The following is a 19,365-nucleotide window of genomic DNA, read 5'->3' as shown; positions in this document are numbered from 1 at the left end:
CATCCATAGCAACATGTTTCTAGATTTGTTTCTTAAAGCAAGGGAAACAAAAGCAAAAATAAATTATTGGAACTACATCAAAATAAAAAGCTTTTGCAAAGTAAAGAAGGCTATCAATAAAATAAAAAGGCAACCTGCTGAATAGAAGATATTTGCAAAATGGTATATCTGATAAAGAGTTAATTTGCAAAATATATAAAGAACCTATACAACTCAACACCAAAATAATAAATAATCCAATCAAAAATGGGCAGAGGGCTTGAACAGACATTTTTCCAAAGAAGACATAAAAATGGCCCACAGACACATGAAAAGATGCTCCATAGCACTAATCATCAGGAAAATGTAAATCAAGACCACAATGAAATATCACCTTATGATATCTGTCAGAATGGCTAAAATCAAAAAGAGAAGAAATAACAAATATTGACAAGGATTTGGAGAAAAAGAAACCCTTATATGCTATTGGTAGAAATGAAAATTGGTACAACCACTGTGGAAAACAGTATGTAGGGTCCTCCAAAAAGAGAAAAATAGAATTTTTCTATTTTCTAAAAATAGAATTACTAAATCATCTAGTAATTCTACTTCTGGGTATTTATCCAGAGAAAATGAAAACACTAATTTAAAAACATATATGCACCCCTATGTGTATTGCAGCATTACTTACAACAGCCAAGATACAGAAGGAACCTAAGGGTCCATCAATAGATGAATGGACAAAGAAAATGTCATATATACACACATATAAAACACACACACATGGAATATTACATAGCTATAAAAAAGGATGAGATCTTGCCATTTGCAACAACATGGATGGACCTAGAGGTTATTACGCCAAGTGAAATAAGTCAGCCTGAAAAAGATAAATATTGTGATTTCATTCATATGTAGAATCTAAAAAATAAAACAAATGAATAAACAAACAAAAAGTAGTATCAGTTCTATAAATACCAAGAACAAACTGATGGTTGCCAGAGAGAAGGGGAATGGGAGGATAGACAAAAATGGGTGAAGAGAAGTGGGAGATACAGATTTCAAGTTATGGAACGAAAAAGTGTAATAATAGAAGACACAGCATAGGGGACAGTCAATGATATTGTAATAGCATTGTGTAGTAACAGATGGTAGCTACACTGTGGTGAGCATAACGTAATGTATAGAGATGTTGCATCACTATGCTGTACACCTGAAACATGTAGCATTGTGTGTCCACTATCCCCAAAACAATTAAAAAAAGAAAACAGAAATACTTCAAGTGAACAAGCTCACTTTATAACCATGGAACTAAAAAGAGAAACAAACTAAGGTTAAAATCAGCTGAAGCAAGGAAATAACAAAGATTAAAGTGAAAATAAATGAAATAGATACCAGGAGAAAATAGAAAAAGATCAGTGAAATGAAGAGCTGTTTTTCGGAAAATATAAAATATACAGTCCTTTACCTAGACTATCTAAAGGGGGAAAAGTGATGGGTTTCAAATGAATAAAATAAAAAATGAAAAAGCAGACATTAAAACTGATACCATAAAAATATTTAGAGCATAAGAGATTACCATGAACAATTATATGCCAATAAATTGGATAACCAAGAAAAAAATGGATAAATATCTAGAAACATACAACCTACAAAGACTGAATCAGGAAGAAATAGAAAATCTGAACAGATCAATAATAAATAAAAGATTGAATCAGTAATTAAAAACCTTCTTACACAAAGAACCCCAAGACCAAACAGTTTCACTGGTGAGTTCTACCAAATATTTTAAGAAAAATTAACACCAGTTTTCCCCAAATGTCAAAAAAATTGAAGAGGAGGGAACACTTCAAAGCTCATTTTATCTGGCCAGAATTTATGCTGACATGAAAGCCAGACAAAGAACACTACAAAAAATAATAAAACCATGAACCAATATTTATGATGAATATAATGAAAAATTGCCAACAAAATATTAGCAAACAGAATTAAACAACATATTAAAAGTATGATACAACATGATCAATTGGGATTTAACCCTAAAATGCAAATATGGTTCAACATATCCAAATCAACAAGTGTAATATACTAAATTAATACAATAAAAAAAATCATATGATATTCTCAATAGATGAAGAAAAATCATTTGACAAAGTACAATGTGTATTAATGATTTTTAAAAATCCTCAAAAAATTTGGTATAGTAGGAACATACCTCAAAAATATAGACCTCATATGACAAAACCACAACAAACCATATTCAACTATAAATGTTTGAAAACTTTTCCTCTAAGATCAGGAAAAAGACAAGAGTTTCCACTCTCACCACACTTATTCAACATAGTTTTGGAAATCCTAACTAAAGCAATTACGAAAGACTAAGAAATACAAGGCATCCAAATTAGAACAGATTAAGTGAAAGTGTCTTTATTTGCAGATTATGTAATCATACATAACAAAACATTACCTAGCTAGAAAACTGTTGGAATTAATCAACAAATTCAATAAAGATTCAGGATATAAAATCAACCTATAGAAATCAGTTTCATCTCTACATACTAACAACTAAATATCAGAAAAAATAAAGAAGATTAATTATCTCACTCACTATACCATAAAAAAACAAGAAAATGTAAGTTGGGTTCAAAATGATGGCAGAGGAAGATCCTGAATTCACTCCGTATCAAGGCTACAACAACCATATATAGACAAATTTCCTCTGAAAAAGACCAGGAAACTAGATGAACACAACATCTATAGCAAAGGACAAAAAGACAGCATGAGGATGAGTAGGAGAGGCAGAGACACCATCTTGCCAAGAAAGCCCCACACCAGGTGTGGTGATCCACATTTGAGGGAAATCTCAAAAATGTGGAAATTTTCCCTTAAGAAGTAAGGAATGTGTTCTCCACATCAGGCACCACAACCCTTAGATGCTTCACAAACCTTCTATATTATGGGCTTTGAAAAACAATGGGGATTATTTTCAGGAAAACCACAGAACTGTAGGGAATAAGAACCCACTCTTAAAGGGCCTGTTGGCAGACTCACTCTGGGACCCAGTGCAAAAACACCAATTTGAAAAGAGCCTAGACCATATGTGAAGAAAACCTACTTGTTAATCTTGAAATACCTGCCAGAAAAGAAGGCAACCATTGGGACTTTTCCAGGGATGCAGACACTAGCCAGTGCTATATTTGTGACCTCATACTAACTTGCTAAGGATGGCACTGACAGGTGACATTTTGAAACTATCTCTCTAACCTTTTAGAGACAGTGAGAAGGCCCAGCTGAGAACCCCATCAGTCCCTCAGAATAATTGTGCATCACTGTTGGGTCAGGCAACAGCTCAGCCAGTGCCCATGTCACAGCAGAGCCATGTGTCACAGTCAGGCCAACCCCCACAGTGCAGCCATGTGTATCAGCCGCACCCATCCTTTCACCACAAATATACCACAGCATAGCAAACAGATGTGTACAGCACACATAGGAAACACTCTTGAGCATGCAACTCCCACAGTCAGAGGGGACTGCATTCCAGGGCTCCAGGTGATATAGCCTACAAAGACTGTTCCTTTAGGACTGAGAAAGGTATTTAATTAACCTATTAATAGAACCAACACAGAATCAGGAAATATGAGAAGACAGAGAATTACATTCCAAATGATAGAACAAAACACTTTAAAAAAAAAAAGGAACAGAATAGGGACTCCAGAAATAGACACTAACTCTATGGTCAATTAATCTTTGACAAATCCAGAAAAAATATCCAATGAAAAAAAGACAGTCTCTTCAATAAATGGTGTTGGAAAAATTGGAAAGAAGAATGAAACTGAACCATTCCCTTATACATACCAAAAGATAAACTAGAAATGGATGAAAGACCTCAATGGCAGACAGGAATCCATCAAAATCCTAGAGGAGAACATAGGCAGTAACCTCTTTGACATTAGCCACAGCAACTTCTTTTAAGACATGTCTCCAAAGGCAAGGGATACAAAAAAAAAATTAATTTGGGGACCTTATCAAGATAAACACTTCTGCACAGCAAAGAAACAGTCAACAAAACTAAGAGGCAACCCACAGAATGGGATAAGATACTTACAAATGAGATTACAGATAAAGGGCTAATATCCAAGATTTATAGAGAACTGCTCAAACTCAACATTCAAGGAACAAATAATGCAGTAAAAAAATGGAAAGTTAGCCAAACTATGGAAAGAACTTAGATGTCCATCAACAGATGAATGGATAAAGATGTGGTATATATACACAATGGAATACTATGTAGCCATCAAAAGAAATGAAATCTTGCCATTTGCGATGACGTGGATAGAACTAGAGGGTATCATGCTTAGCGAAATAAGTCAAGTGGAGAAAGACAACGATCATATGATCTCCCTGATATGAGGAAGTGGTGATGCAACATGGGGGGTTAAGGGGGTAGGAGAAGAATAAATGAAATAAGATGGGATTGGGAGGGAGACAAATCATAAGTGACTCTTAATCTCACAAAACAAACTGAGGGTTGCTGGGGGGAGGGGGCTTGGGAGAAGGGGGTGTGGTTATGGACATTGGGGAGGGTATGTGCTATGGTGAGTGCTGTGAAGTGTGTAAACCTGGCGATTCACAGACCTGTAACCCTGGGGATAAAAATATATTATATGTTTATAAAAAATAAAAAATTTTTTAAAAATTGGCAGAAGATATGAACAAACACTTCTCCAAAGAAGACATATAAATAGATAACAGACACATGAAAAAATACTCAACACCACTAGCCATCAAGGAAATACAAGTCAAAACCATAATGAGATACCACCTTACACCGGTTAGAACGGCAAAAACTAAGAAAACAGGAAATAACAAATGTTGGTGAAGATGTGGAGAAAGGGGAACCCTCTTAAAGTTTTGGTAGGAATGCAAGCTGGTACAGCCACTCTGGAAAACAGTATGGAGTTTCCTCAAGAAGTTAAAAATAGAACTACCCTAGGACCCAGCAATTACACTACTAGATATTTACCCCAAAGATACAAATGTAGTGAAAAGAAGAGGCACATGCACCCCAGTGTTCATAGCAGCATCCACAATAGCCAAACTGTAGAAGCAGCCAAGATGCCCTTCAACAGATGAATGGATAAAGAAAATGAGGTTCATATATACAATGGAATATTATTCAACCATCAGAAAGGATGACTACCCACCATTTGCATAGACATACATGGAACTAGAGAGGATTATGCTAAATGAAGTAAGTAAAGAAGAGAAAGACAATCATCATATGGTTTCACTCATGTGGAACATAAGCAATAGCACAGAGGACCAGAGGGGAAGGGAGGGAAATCTGAAAGGGGAGAAATTATAGAGGAAGATGAACCATGAGAGACTATGGACCTCAGTAAATGAACTGAGGGTCTCAGAAAGGAGAGGCATAACAGGGTGGTGGGTATTAAGGAGGGCACATGTTGTGATGTGTACTGGGTGTTATACATAACTAATGAATCACTGAATACTACATCAAAAACAATTATGTACTATATAGTGGCTAACTAAACATAATAATAACAATAAATAAATAAATAAATAAATAGAAATCTACCTGGTAAAAATTTGAAAGTAATGGTAATAATGATGCTCGATGCATAAGAAAGGAATGGATAGGGGCACCTGGGTGGCTCAGTGGGTGAAAGCCTCTGCCTTTGGCTCAGGTCATGATCTCAGGGTCCTGGAATTGAGCCCCACATCAGGCTCCCTGCTCAGCAGGGAACCTCCTTCCCCCTCTCTTTCTCTACCTACCTCTCTGCTTACTTGTGATCTCTGTCAAATAAATAAATAGATAAAATGATTTTTAAAAAAAAAAGGAGAGGAATGGATAAGCATAGTGAGATCCTCAACGAAGAGGTAAAAAGTATAAGAAAGTTTCAAACAGAAGTTACAGAGATGAAGAATACAATAATTGAACTGAAAAATACACTAAGGTAATCAACAACAGACTGGGTGAAGCTGAAAATCAGATCAATGAGCTAGAAGACAGGCAATAGAACTCATCCAAACAGAGCATCAAAAAGAAAATAAATTAATGAAGATAGCTTAAGGAACCTTTGGAACATGAAGTGTAATAACATTTGCATTATAAGGGACCAGGCAGAGAAGAAAGGGCAAAAAAACTTATTTAAAGAAATAATGGCAGAAAACTTCCTTAATCTGAAGAAAGAAATGAACATACAGATTCCAGAAATTTCCAAATAAGATAAACCCAAAGAGATCACACCAAGACATGTTATAATTAAAATAGTAAAAGTTTAAATTAGAAAAAAAGAATCATAAAAGCAGCAACAACTTATTATATACAAAGGAAACCTCATAAGACTATTCCCAAACATTCCAGCAAAAACTTTGTAAGCCAGAAGAGACTGGCACAACTATTCAAAGTGCTGGAGGAAAAATATTCCAACCAAGAATTCCCTACATATTAAGATTATATTTCAGAATTGAAAGAGAGATAAAGAACTTCACAGACAAGCAAAAACAAAAGGGGTCCCTCACCACTAAACCATACTTCCAAGATATGTTAAAGGTTCCTCTTCAAGTGGAAAGAGAAAGGCCATAATGAGAACAAAATTATGAATAGAAAAAATTTCACTGGTTAAAGTAAATATATAGTAAAGGTAGTAAATCCATCATTTATAAAGCTAGTATGAATATTAAAAAACAAAAGTAGTAATCAGTAATATCTACAATAATTGCATAAGGGACATACAAAATGAAAAGACATAAAATATGACATCTTATACAAAAACATGGAGAGGGGAGTAAAAATGCAGTTCTTTTAGAATATATTTGAATTTAAGCAACCACCAACTTTAAATAGACTGCTATATACATAGAATGTTATATATGAATCTCGAGGTAAACACAAACCAAAAACTTATAATAGATACAAAAAAATAAATAAATAAATAAAGAGAAGGGAAATCAAACATAACACTACAAAAGTCATTAAGTAACAAAAAAAAAGAGCAACAGAAGAAAAAAGGGATGGAAAGCTACAAAACAACGAGAAAGCAATTAATAAAATGACAGTAAGTACATACTTATAATAATTATTTCAAATGTAAATGGACTAAATGCTCCAATCAAAAGACATAGGGTCTAAATGGATTTTTTTAAAAAGAAAAAAAAAGATCCATCTACATGCTGCCTAAAAGAGACTCCCTCCAGACTGAAAGATACATACAGACTAAAACGAAAGGTTGAAAAAACTTTCTACAGCAGTCATCCCTGGTCCAGCAAGTGAACAGAATTTTCATTCCAATATTCAAGCATATTTAAAGCTGATTATTGGAAGATTTATTGTTCTTCCTGTAAATGTTTGTCAGAATCTGAAATTATTGAAAGAATTTAAACAGTTTTTTAACCTTCAAAGCAAATCATCATGTTAGAGTTGCATGCCTGGAATTTTCTTCTACTTCTTTCATTGCGACCACCTTTCCAAGACAGTAAGAACATTTTTTTTTAATTTTTAATTTTTTATAAACATATATTTTTATCCCCAGGGGTACAGGTCTGTGAATCACCAGGTTTACACACGTCACAGCTCTCACCAAAGCACATACCCTCCCCAATGTCCATAATCCCACCCCCTTCTCCCAAACTCCCTCCCCCCAGCAACCCTCAGTTTGTTTTGTGAGATTAAGAGTCACTTATGGTTTGTCTCCCTCCCAATCCCATCTTGTTTCATTGATTCTTCTCCTACCCACTTAAGCCCCCATGTTGCATCACCACTTCCTCATATCAGGGAGATCATATGATAGTTGTCTTTCTACTGTTTGACTTATTTCACTAAGCATGATACCCTCTAGTTCCATCCATGTTGTCGCAAATGGCAAGATTCCATTTCTTTTGATGGCTGCATAGTATGCCATTGTGTATATATACCACATCTTCTTGATCCATTCATCTGTTGATGGACATCTAGGTTCTTTCCATAGTTTGGCTATTGTGGACATTGCGGCTATAAACATTTGGGTGCACGTGCCCCTTCGGTTCATTACGTTTGTATCTTTAGGGTAGATACCCAGTAGTGCAATTGCTGGGTCATAGGGTAGTTCTATTTTCAGCACTTTGAGGAACATCCATGCTGTTTTCAAGTGTGGTTGCACCAGCTTGCATTCCCACCAACAGTGTAGGAGGGTTCCCCTTTCTCTGAATCCTTGCCATCATCTGTCATTTCCTGACTTGTTAATTTTAGCCATTCTGACTGGTGTGAGGTGATATCTCATTGTGGTTTTGATTTGTATTTCCCTGATGCCGAGTGATGTGAAGCACTTTTTCATGTGTCTATTGGCCATCTGGATGTCTTCTTTGCAGAAATGTCTGTTCATGTCCTCTGCCCATTTCTTGATTGGATTATTTGTTCTTTGGGTGTCGAGTTTGCTAAGTTCTTTATAGATTTTGGACACTAGCCCTTTATCTGATATGTCGTTTGCAAATATCTTCTCCCATTCTGTCAGTTCTCTTTTGATTTTGTTAACTGTTTCCTTTGCTGTGCAAAAGCTTTTGATCTTGATGAAATTCCGATAGTTCATTTTTGTCCTTGCTTCCCTTGCCTTTGGCGATGTTCTAGGAAGATCTTGATGCAGCTGAGGTCGAAGAGGTTGCTGTCTGTGTTCTCCTCAAGGATTTTGATGGATTCCTTTTTCACATTGAGGTCCTTCATCCATTTTGAGTCTATTTTCATGCATGGTGTAAGGAAATGGTCCAATTTCATTTTTCTGCATGTGGTTGTCCAATTTTCCCAACACCATTTATTGAAGAGGCTGTCTTTTTTCCATTGGACATTCTTTCCTGCTTTGTCGAAGATCAGTTGACCATAGAGTTGAAGGTTTATTTCTGGGCTCTCTATTCTGCTCCATTGATCTACGTGTCTGCTTTTGTGCCAGTACCATGCTGTCTTGATGATGACAGTTTGTAATAGAGCTTGAAGTCTGGAATTGTGATGCCACCAATGTTGGCTTTCTTTTTCAATATCCCTTTGGCTATTCAAGGTCTTTTCTGGTTCCATATAAATTTTAGGATTATTTGTTCCATTTCTTTGAAAAAAATGGATGGTATTTTAATAGGAATTGCATTAAATGTGTAGATTGCTTTAGGTAGCATAGACAATTTCACAATATTTATTCTTCCAATCCAGGAGCATGGAACATTTTTCCATTTCCTTGTGTCTTCCTCAATTTCTTTCATGAGTACTTTATAGTTTTCTGAGTATAGATTCTGTGCCTCTTTGGTTAGGTTTATTCCTAGGTATCTTATGGTTTGGGGTGCAATTGTAAATGGGATTGACTCCTTAATTTCTCTTTCTTCTGTCTTGCTGTTGGTGTAGAGAAATGCAACTGATTTCTGTGCATTGATTTTATATCCTGACACTTTACTGAATTCTGTATAAGTTCTAGCAGTTTTGGAGTGGAGTCTTTTGGGTTTTCCACATATAGTATCATATCATCTGCGAAGAGTGATAATTTGACTTCTTCTTTGCTGATTTGGATGCCTTTAATTTCCTTTTGTTGTCTGATTGCTGAGGCTAGGACCTCTAGTACTATGTTGAATAGCAGTGGTGACAATGGACATCCCTGCCGTGTTCCTGACCTTAGCGGAAAAGCTTTCAGTTTTTCTCCATTGAGAATGATATTTGCGGTGGGTTTTTCATAGATGGCTTTGATGATATTCAGGTATGTGCCCTCTATCCCTACACTTTGAAGAGTTTTGATCAGGAAAGGATGCTGTACTTTGTCAAATGCTTTTTCAGCATCTATTGAGAGTATCATATGGTTCTTGTTCTTTCTTTCATTGATGTGTTGTATCACATTGACTGATTTGCGGATCTTGAACCAACTTTGCAGCCCTGGAATAAACCCCACTTGGTCGTGGTGAATAATCCTTTTAATGTACTGTTGAATCCTATTGGCTAGTATTTTGTTGAGTATTTTTGCATCTGTGTTCATCAAGGATATTGGTCTATAGCTCTCTTTTTTGATGGGATCCTTGTCTGGTTTTGGGATCAAGGTGATGCTGGCCTCATAAAAGGAGTTTGGAAATTTTCCTTCCATTGCTATTTTTTGGAACAGTTTCAGGAGAATAGGAATTAGTTCTTCTTTAAATGTTTGGTAGAATTCCCCCGGGAAGCCATCTGGCCCTGGGCTTTTGTTTGTTTGGAGATTTTTAATGACTGTTTCAATCTCCTTACTGGTTATGGGTCTGTTCAGGCTTTCTATTTCTTCCTGGTTCAGTTGTGGTAGTTTATATGTTTCTAGGAATGCATCCATTTCTTCCAGATTGTCAAATTTATTGCCGTAGAGTTGCTCATAGTATGTTCTTATAATAGTTTGTATTTCTTTGCTGTTAGTTGTGATCTCTCCTCTTTCGTTCATGATTTTATTTATTTGGGTCCTTTCTCTTTTCTTTTTGATAAGTCTGGCCAGGGGTTTATCAATTTTATTAATTCTTTCAAAGAACCAGCTCCTAGTTTCGTTGATTTGTTCTATTGTTTTTTTGGTTTCTATTTCATTGATTTCTGCTCTGATCTTTATGATTTCTCTTCTCCTGCTGGGCTTAGGGTTTCTTTCTTGTTCTTTCTCCAGCTCGTTTAGGTGTAGGGTTAGGTTGTGTACCTGAGACCTTTCTTGTTTCTTGAGAAAGGCTTGAACCGCTATATATTTTCCTCTCAGGACGGCCTTTGTTGTGTCCCACAGATTTTGAACCGTTGTATTTTCATTATCACTTGTTTCCATGATTTTTTTCAATTCTTCTTTAATTTCCCGGTTGACCCATTCATTCTTTAGAAGGATGCTGTTTAGTCTCCATGTATTTGGGTTCTTTTCAAACTACCTTTTGTGGTTGAGTTCTAGCTTTAGAGCATTGTGGTCTGAAAATATGCAGGGAATGATCCCAATCTTTGGATACCGGTTGAGTCCTGATTTAGGACCGAGGATGTGATCTATTCTGGAGAATGTTCCTTGTGCACTAGAGAAGAATGTGTATTCTGTTGCTTTGGGATGAAATGTTCTGAATATATCTGTGATGTCCATCTGTCCAGTGTGTCGTTTAAGGCCTTTATTTCCTTGCTGATCTTTTGCTTGGATCTGTCCATTTCAGTGAGGGGAGTGTTAAAGTCCCCTACTATTATTGTATTATTGTTGATGTGTTTCTTTGATTTTGTTATTAATTGGTTTATATAGTTGGCTGCTCCCACGTTGGGGGCATAGATATTTAAAATTGTTAGATCTTCTTGTTGGACAGACCCTTTTAGTATGATATAGTGTCCTTCCTCATCTCTTATTATAGTCTTTGGCTTAAAATCTAATTGATCTGATATAAGGATTGCCACTCCTGCTTTCTTCTGATGTCCATTAGCATGGTCAATTCTTTTCCACCCCCTCACTTTAAATTTGAGGTGTCTTCGGGCTTAAAATGAGTTTCTTGGAGGCAACATATAGATGGGTTTTGTTTTTTTATCCATTCTGATACCCTGTGTCTTTTGACAGGGGCATTTAGCCCATTAACATTCAGGGTAACTATTGAAAGATATGAATTTAGTGCCATTGTATTGCCTGTAAGGTGACTGTTACTGTATATGGTCTCTGTTCCTTACTGATCTACCACTTGTAGGCTCTCTCTTTGCTTAGAGGACCCCTTTCAAGATGTCCTGTAGAGCTGGTTTGGTGTTTGCAAATTCTTTCAGTTTTTGTTTTTCCTGGAAGCTTTTAATCTCTCCTTATATTTTCAATGATAGCCTAGCTGGATATAGTATTCCCGGCTGCATGTTTTTCTCCTTAGTGCTCTGAAAATATCATGCCAGCTCTTTCTGGCCTGCCAGGTCTCTGTGGATAAGTCAGCTGCCAATCTAATATTTTTACCATTGTATGTTACAGACTTCTTTTCCCGGGCTGCTTTCAGGATTTTCTCTTCGTCACTGAGACTTGTAAATTTTACTATTAGGTGACGGGTTGTGGGCCTATTCTTATTGATTTTGAGGGGCATTCTCTGAACCTCCTGAATTTTGATGCTCGTTCCCTTTGCCATATTGGGGAAATTCTCCCCAATAATTCTCTCCAGTATACCTTCTGCTCCCCTCTCTCTTTTTTCTTTTTCTGGAATCCCAATTATTCTAATGTTGTTTTGTCTTATGGTGTCACTTATCTCTCGAATTCTCCCCTCATGGTCCAGTAACTGTTTGTCCCTCTTTTGCTCAGCTTCTTTATTCTTTGTCATTTGGTATTCTATATCACTAATTCTTTCTTCTGCCTCATTTATCCTAGCAGTGAGAGCCTCCATTTTTGATTGCACCTCATTAATAGCTTTTTTGATTTCAACTTGGTTAGATTTTAGTTCTTTTATTTCTCCAGAAAGGGCTTTTATATCTCTCGAGAGGGTTTCTCTAATATCTTCCATGCCTTTTTCGAGCCCGGCTAGAACCTTGAGAATTGTCCTTCTGAACTCTAGATCTGATATATTACCAATGTCTGTATTGATTAGGTCCCTAGCCTTCGGTACTGCCTCTTGTTCTTTTTTTTGTGTTGAATTTTTCCGTCTTGTCATTTTGTCCAGGTAAGAGTATATGAAGGAGCAAGGAAAATACTAAAAGGGTGGCAACAACCCCAGGAAAATATGCTTTAACCAAATTAGAAGAGATCCCAAATCGTGAGTGGGGAGAAAGGGGATAAAAAGAGGTTCAAAAAGAAAGAAAAAGAAAAGAAAAGAATTTTTAAAAAAAAGAAAACAAATAAGAAAAATATAAAAAAGAAAAAATATATATATTAGATAAACTGGTTAAAAAACGTTAAAAAAGAAAAAGTTAAAAGTTAAAAAAAAATTTTACCAGAAAGCGAGAAAAAAAACAAAAAATGAAAAAGAAAAAAATTAAATTAACTGCAAGACTAAAAAAAATCACAGGGAAAAAGCCATGAGTTCCGTGCTTTGCTTTCTCCTCCTCTGGAATTCTGCTGCTCTCCTTGGTATTGAAACCGCACTCCTTGGTAGGTGAACTTGGTATCGGCTGGATTTCTTGTTGATCTTCTGGGTGAGGGGCCTGTTGTAGTGATTCTCAAGTGTCTTTGCCCCAGGCGGAACTGCACCGCCCTTAGCAGGGGCCGGGGTGAGTAATCCGCTCGGGTTTGCTTTCAGGAGCTTTTGTTCCCTGAGCGCATTCCGTAGAGTTCGGAGGACGGGAATACAAATGGTGGCCTCCTGGTCTCCCGCCCAGGTAACCCCGAGCTGCGAGCTTACTGTCGGCTCTGTCTCTATAGCCGGCTTTCCCGTTCCAATACCCACAAGCTCTGCGACACTCAGACACCCCCGATCCTTCTGTGACCCTGCGGGACCTGAGGCCACACTGACCCCACGTGGGCTTCGCTCCGGTTTAGCCTCTGGAGCGATGTCCCTCAGCGGAACAGACTTTTAAAAGTCCTGATTTTGTGCGCCATTGCTCTGCCGCTTGCCAGGAGCCAGCCCCTCCCCCCGGGGTCTATCTTCCCCGTCGCTTTGGATTCACTTCTCCGCCGGTCCTACCTTTCAGAAAGTGGTTGTTTTTCTGTTTCCAGAATTGCTGTTGTTCTTCTCTTCGATCTGCCGATGGATTTGCAGGTGTTTGCAATCTTTAGATAAGCTATCTATCTGATCTCCGGCTAGCTGAAGTAGTCTCAGCCTGCTACTTCTCCGCCATCTTGACTCCTCCCCAGTAAGAACTTTTTATTCACTCTAAACTTCAGTGTCCATAAACATGGCAAGCATATAATCTCTATTTGTGAAACAGGTGAATTAATCATAACATACTTCATCATCAAATACTTGCTAAAAGCCTAAGCTTTTAATTCTTTTACATATAGTATTTGAGAGTTAAAACTCCAGGGATTTAAAAAAAAAAAAAAAAAAAAACAGACTTAAGGGTACTCTCACACTACTGTGAATTTTACATCTCGGAGCACTAACAGGTTTTCTTATTGATGACTGGGAAGAAAAATCCTTTCATATTTCCAGTGGAAGGAGACAAGAGTAGTCAATTTGAAATATACTGAGAGCAATCTGTTCTTCTTAATGAAACCTGACCTCAAAAAATAAAGAGAAATAATATCTTAAAAATGTATTCCATAAATTCACTCCAACAGCTCATACAAATTTCAGCAATCAGTCCACTGAAAAAATACATATGTAAATTGCATCACTTGGGTTTCTGAAAAGCTCTTTTAAAACATTAAGCTCTTAACTCTAATTCCAAATTCAATATAAACAATTTAAAATTGCCATGGAGACTTTCTTTTGGCTTCTGGTTTATTGTTTAAGGAGCTTAGAACCATCACTGCCATTTTCATAGCAAGAAAAAAAGCTGAACAAACTGAAAAGCAGCAACTCTTCTTAGATCCTCAAAGAAGTGAAGTCACAGGGCAAACTGCAACCCCCAAAATTAGACAGAGAGGTGGATACAGGGAGACTCAAAACTTCCCAGAATACAGCCCCAGGTGCAATATCCATGAGAATCAATACAAGGGTAACTGACAAATTGTAGGAAGCTCAAGACAAACTTGAGAGTTAAAACTCCAGGGATTTAAAAAAAAAAAAAAAAAAAAAAACAGACTTAAGGGTACTCTCACACTACTGTGAACTTTACATCTCAGAGCACTAACAGGTTTTCTTATTGATGACTGGGAAGAAAAATCCTTTCATATTTCCAGTGGAAGGAGACAAGAGTAGTCAATTTGAAATATACTGAGAGCAATCTGTTCTTCTTAATGAAACCTGACCTCAAAAGAAACTATTTCGGCAGAACCTAACCACTTGGGGTCTTACCAGGGTCTCAGTAACCAGGTGAAAGTGAAACACCGAACTCTAACCCAATCTACCCTTCCACGTCAGGAAAGGAAAATAGCCAACTAGTCTTTTCAAGACGTTTTGTCTCACCGAAGTTGGGGAAAGGGGGCTGAGAAATAGTTTGTGAAGTTCATGGCCCTTTGAGGGGCATAGGCTCACTAAAAGACTGATATCTAAACATAGGACTAGAAAATGATTTCCCCACACCAAAATATCATAATAGGGGACTACAACTAAAAGAACTGCATGCCTCAGATCTTATTCAAGAGGTCATCTCAAGGGAAATCCAAAGGCAACAGAGAAATACAAAAGCAAAGAAATCTTGGGAAATTTTAACTTCTAGAAGCATTTCATTGCAAATGGTTTTTCATTTTGTATATTATTACACAAAACAATCACATCTCTGAGAACAACTTATTAAGAAACATAACCAGGAACAGTTTTGTCTTTGTTTTTGTTTTATCTTCTCTGAGCATAAATTTAATTTTTTTCCAGCTTTATTGGGATATAATTGACATATAAGACTGTGCATGTTTAAGATAATAATATATGTTGATTTGGCACACTTATGTATTACAAAATGATTACCACCATAATGCTAATTAATACCTCCATTACAGCATGTAATTACCTTCTTTTTTTGTAGTGAGAACATTTAAGAATTGTTCTTTTAGCAAATTTCAAGTACATAATCTAGTATTATAACTAGAATCAGCATGCTGTACATTAGATTACTAGAACTAGTTCATATTATAACTGGAAGTTTCTTTCTTCATTTCCCTTACCTCCTCAGCCCCTAGTAATCAATAGTTTTTTCTACCTCTATAAGATCAGCTTTTTCTATATTCCACATATAAATGCTAATATGTAGTATTTGCCTTTCTCTGATTAATGAAATAAAAAATTTATAAGACAAATTTGAGAGAATGTGTCACTAGAAGAAATGCCTTACAAGACATGATAAAAGAAATTCTTCAGACATCCCTGGGTGGCACAGTCAGTTGAGTACCTGATTTAAGATCTCAATTTACATATTTATCTCATGGTCTAGCCCCTCATTGTGCTTTATGATGGACATAGAGCCTACTTAAAAAACATAACAACAAAAATGAAAGAAATTCTTCACTTATATTCAACAGTAAAACACTGAAAGCTTTTCCTATAAGATCAGGAACAAGGCAAGGATGGCCACCTCTCCCATTCCTATTCAACATTCCACTTGTACTTAGGTAAGTAAAAAAGATAAAATCATCCAAATTTTTTAAAAAATGATTTATCTTCATGGGCAATGACATGGTTTTGTATTTAGAAAACCCTGAGACACTACCAAAAACTGTTAGAAGTAATAAAAGAATTCAATAAGCTATAGACCACAAAATCAGCATACAAAAACCAGTTGTGTTTCTACACACTAACAACAGAGTATTCAAAAAAGAAATGTTGAAACCAATCCCATTTACAATAACATCAAAAGAACAAAATACTTAGGAATACAAAGTAACCAAGGAGATGAGAGATTTGTATACTGAAAACTACAAAATATTGAAAGAAATTAAGGAAGACACAAATAACTGGAAGGATAACCCATGTTCATGGGTTGAAAGAATATTGTTAAAAAACGCATACCACTCAAAACAATCTACATGTTCAATAAAATCTTTATGAAAATCCCAATGTCATATTTTTGCAGAAATAGAAAAAACAACACCAAAACATTGTTTAAGGAAATATTTAAAACAAAGATTAAAAATTTAAGAATAGTAAAAAGTGTAAGAATGGAAATAATGAAGGAAGAAAGGAAGGAAGAAAACAAATCCTAAAATTTATATGAAACAACTAAAGTCTCTGAATAGTTGAAGCAATTTTGAGGAAGAAGAAGGAAGTAGAGGTATCACTCTTCCTGATTTCAAAATGTATTACAAAGCATCTGTCCTTGATTTAAAAAGAAAAAGAAAAAAAAAACCTTCAAAGTAGGGATTAAGGGAACATAATTCAACATTATAAAGTCCATATCCAAAGACCCACAACTAATATCATTCTCAATGAGTAAAAACAGAGCTTTTCCTCTATGATCAGGTACAAAACATAGATGTTCACTCTCACCATTGCTATTTAAAATAATATTGGAAATCCTAGCCTCAACAATGAGACAACAAAAAGATGTAAAAGGCATGCAGATCAGCAAGGAATAAGTCAAACTTTCATATTCACAGATAACATAATATTCTAGAAACCTAAACATAGAAAACCTGACTAGGGGCCCCTGGGTGGCTCAGTGGGTTAAGCGGCCAATTCTTATTCCTGTTCAGGTCATGATCTCGGGGTTGTGAAATAAAGCCCCACTTTGGGCTATGCACTCAATACAGTCTGCTTGAGATTCTCACTCTCTCTGCCCCTCCTGTGGTTCTCTCTAAATAAATAGATAGATGAACATAGAGAGATGTTAGATGCTAGATGATAGGTTAGATAGATGATAGATTAGATAGATAGATAGATTTTTTAAATCTTTTAAAAAAAGAAAAGAAAACCTGAATGACTCCACCAAAAAATTGTTAGAACTGATACACAAATTGAGCAAAGTATTAGGATATAAAATCGGTGTACAGAAATCTGTTGCATTTCTATGTACCAATAATGAAGCAGCAGAAAGGAAAAGCAATGAATTGATCCCATTTATAATTGCACCAGATACCATAAGAAACCTAGGAATAAACCTAACCAAAGACATAAAAGATCTGTATTCTGAAAACTACAGGACCCTAATGAAAGAAATTGATGTTGACACAATAAAATGGAAAATTTCAGGCAGAAACCTCTGACCTCAGCTACAGCAACCTCTTATTAGATATGTATCCAGAAGCAAGGGAAACAAGAGCAAAAACGAACTAGTGGGACTTCATCAAAATAAAAAACTTCTGCACAGCAAAGGAAACAATCAAAAAACTAAAACAACCTATAGAATGAAAGAAAATATTTGCAAATGACATATCTGATAGAAGGTTAGTATCCAAAATCTATAAAAAACTTATCAAACTCAACACCCCAAAAAATAAATAATCCAGTTAAGAAATGGGCAGAAGACATGAGCAGGCAGACACAAATACTGCATGATATCACCTACATAGGGAATCTGAGAAAGTCAACATCATTCATAGTAACAGAATGGAATGGTCGTTTCCTGAGGCTGGTACAAAAAAGGAGTCAGTCAAATGGTACAAAGTTTCAGTTACTCAGTTATACAATATAAATGAGTTCTCAAGTTCCAGTATACACGTAGTACTTATAGCTAACAATACTGTATTGTTTACTTACAACTGGCTAAGAGGATAGATCTTACACTAAGTATTCTTACCATAACAACCACAACTATAATAGTAATAAAGGAGGTGGGGGGAAATTTTGGTGGGTGATAGTTGACTTATGACGTTAATGGTGATGATGGTTTTATTGGCGTATGCTTGCCCCCAAATGTATCAAGTTGTATATAATAAATATGTACAACTTTTACATTTCAGCTATATCATAATAAAGTGATTAAAAATCAATTAAAGTGTCTATGAAAGTATTATAACTAAACAATGAAAGACATCATATAGATGATATAACTAAACAATGAAAGACATCATATGGATGGTGTATAGAGCATCACCAGTATACAACCCCCATGGTATCAATGACTGTAGCCATTGAGCATCAGTAGCTGTTATCATCTTCAAAAGAGAGACAACCAGACATTATGGGCCCTCCCAACAATATGCACACACACACAAAACACCAAGTATGCTACAGCTGGTTCTGGGAGTCAAACATGAGTCTAATCTTAGAGCCTCAATCAAGTTGCCAGTCTGCTGAAATATGGAGGACACAAGAGCATGTTGAATTCCCCAAAAGTATGCAATCAGAAAAATATAAACTGGGAAACACTACAGCTTAAACATCTCAAGTTCTTCAACTGAAAAACTATAAAGAAAGGATTAGGAAAGGACTTACAGATTTAAAGGGAATATCAAAAACTGTAATGAGAAGAAAACTGAACTATAATATCTAGGAATGAAACCCAGGTAATAAAACTATTTTTTAAAGAAATGATCATTATAAAACTTAGATTTCAGGGTGCCTGGGTGGCATAGTCAGTTAAGCCTCCAAATCTTGGTTTCTGCTCGGGTCTGGTCTCAGAGTTGTGAGATTCAGCCCCAGGTCAGGCAGCGAGTCTGCTTGAATTTCTCTCTCCCTCTGCCCTTCCCCAACCTGTCCTCACTTGCTCTCGCCTTTTCTCACTCTCTCACTCTTTAAAATAAACAAAACTTTAAAAAAAAAAAAAAAACATAGATTTATTTGGGAGCAAAAGATAGAAGGAAATGCCTACGTGACACAGAGAAAGAAACCAAAGTGAGACATTATGACTTATGGGAGTTTGTGCAATCTTTAAAATGTCCTCAGTGAGGGAGACATGGCTTCGAGCCTAAATGGACTGGACAGTTAGAACAAGACCCAGCTTCCTCAGTTCCCTTCTCATACTCAGTTGAT

The sequence above is a fragment of the Mustela lutreola genome, chromosome 1 (assembly GCF_030435805.1).
Source record: "Mustela lutreola isolate mMusLut2 chromosome 1, mMusLut2.pri, whole genome shotgun sequence".
Classification (NCBI taxonomy): Eukaryota; Metazoa; Chordata; class Mammalia; order Carnivora; family Mustelidae; genus Mustela; species Mustela lutreola.
This window is presented reverse-complemented; position numbering follows the sequence as displayed.